The 2,215-nt window shown below is 41.2% G+C and overlaps 1 long non-coding RNA gene across 1 annotated transcript; it reads left to right on the forward strand.

The window, feature by feature from the left end:
• Positions 1-10: 10 nt before the first annotated feature.
• LOC123965015 lies at positions 11-1,506 on the forward strand. The gene is made up of 2 exons (XR_006823602.1): positions 11-1,036; positions 1,385-1,506. It is a non-coding gene; the product is annotated as an uncharacterized LOC123965015 (long non-coding RNA).
• The last annotated feature ends 709 nt before the right edge of the window (positions 1,507-2,215 follow it).

Genomic DNA, 2,215 nt, shown 5'->3' on the forward strand with positions numbered 1-2,215 from the left:
TGGCCAGTTGGTAAATTAAAACCAAAACCTGTTGCAAGTATGACAAACACATCCTTTTCAATTAAGGGCCTGAGAGCATTTTGTTCTGCTTTTAAAGAAAATTTCATCTACTTCATTCAATACATTCGCATTTCACAATAGACGTTTTGAAATCATCATCACATAGCCTGCCCCAAAACAAAATAAATAACTGTGACTGGACCAGCAGGTATTTGTCAGCATAACGTGTAGAAAACCAGACTGATCTGCAGAGCGAAATTGAATGAGTTTGCAAGATCAGGATGGTCTTACCAGGCTAGCCTCAGGTACCTCGTTTGTCAGCATTTTAGACCTCAAGAAGCCTGTACTATAATGTGAATTACAAGATTAAATGTGATCTTTATAAAATACCTTTGAATGAATTCCAGCGTCGACGATCCAGAGGCAGGATACTCAAGGTTGAAGACGTAATAGCTGCTGAAGAAAGCAGCTACTCCGTGTAAAAAGAAAGGGTGTGGGCCCATCACGACATGTCCCTCGATGGATATAAGCCATCCAGAGGGCTTCATCATGTCACCTGATATGAACAGATACAACATTATGTGTTATGAGCACTTTGCGATCTGCTTAAGACACAAAGGGCTATACAAATGTAATTCTTATTATAATCATAATTATTATTATTTATTGTGGTCATGTAGATTTCTAGAATGAAAAGAAAATAATGAGTTGTCGATAAATGTCGATACTAGATCAAAGTAACTGTCGCGCTGATCTGGCAGAGGTGCGCCTGTCTCCCGTGTGCCCGCCTCCTCCTGCATGCCGTCTCACCTGCGTGCCGCCCCGCTCTGCATCGGCAGCTGCGTGTGACCGTGCGTGCGCGCCCTGGCGCACCCTCGACCAGGTGAATTAGATTGAGCAATCAGAAGTTCGCACACACTTCAATCAGCGGGAGCATATAACGCAGTCATTTGGCTGGTGGAAAGGGACTGACACGACGGAATGAGCAGCACACATCCACTGCGGGGAATGAGACTTTTGATTTGACGGGCTATCGGTAAGCTCACTTGAATGTTGTTTAAATCTTTTTCTGTTTGGGTGTTAATATGGGTGTGTTAAAGTTGTCGCTGCATGGTTGAAGAGAGGGAGAAACTATGTTCAAATGCATGGGATATATGGTTAAAATGTGTGGGTTTTCTACCTAATTTGTGTAAAAGAATGCTTAAATAGTAAGCCAAAATTGTTTTGTTAAAGATTAATTAAAATGCATAATTAGTTTGGTGAAATGTGAAGAATAATATTGAATTTAAATATACTTACCGTTTTTGAAATATTTACCTTGACTTGTGTTTACTGTGGAAATACCTGTTTATTCAAAATGCTTTTTTTATTTCTGTGTTTAAAGGTTTTTCACCTATACTGTTCAACTCCTGTTCAATTATTCAAATAAATTATTCTGAGTGAAATCCGAAGTCTGGTCCTTGTCAAGTGTGGACACCTCGCAGTTAAAAGAAACACTTGACAATGCACAGTCCAGAATTACCACTGGACTAAGTTCTGCCCGCATGATGCAGGCCAGCAGGTAAACAGCAAGAACAGACTGAATCATGTAGGACTCTCCTAGTCCGCATGACCCTCACCTTAGGACTACAGTGGTCTGAAACGAGACCCTAAAAATTTGAGTTTGATTAGCCCAGAAACTGCTGCTGGAGTAAGGAAGAGTTGTATTTCACAGCACGTCACATCATTGAAGACAGACAGCACGAAAAAACATGCTTAACATACAGAAGATCAACACGAAGACAACTGTCAAAAGAAAATGATTGGTGCTGTATCAAGCCATCCTGATACGAGGATACGGACAGTACAGGGGGAGAGGGCGAAACTAAGGGCAAAAGTGGACATTGGAAAAGAGATTTTGCACAATTTCTAAAAACAGAGAGACAAGAAAAAAAAGAAAACAAATGGACTGAGCTGGAGGGGGCAGGACGGACGCTAGTGACAGGATCCAGCCAAACACACACACTGGGTGAGTAACAGATTAAGTAAACACATTGAAACTAAAATGAATACCATATTAATGATGTAAATGATGATGCATCCCTTTACCCCGGGCCAGACGCCCGAAGGCCCCCTAGGCAGCAGGTCTCTGGGCCAGCTGTATATGTGCTTAAGTACTTCACAGTTTATTCTTTTTTGTTAAATAAATTCTTCAAAGACAACGGTTGGTTGTAAC

This window comes from Micropterus dolomieu, unplaced genomic scaffold (genome assembly GCF_021292245.1).
Source record: "Micropterus dolomieu isolate WLL.071019.BEF.003 ecotype Adirondacks unplaced genomic scaffold, ASM2129224v1 contig_7961, whole genome shotgun sequence".
Classification (NCBI taxonomy): domain Eukaryota; kingdom Metazoa; phylum Chordata; class Actinopteri; order Centrarchiformes; family Centrarchidae; genus Micropterus; species Micropterus dolomieu.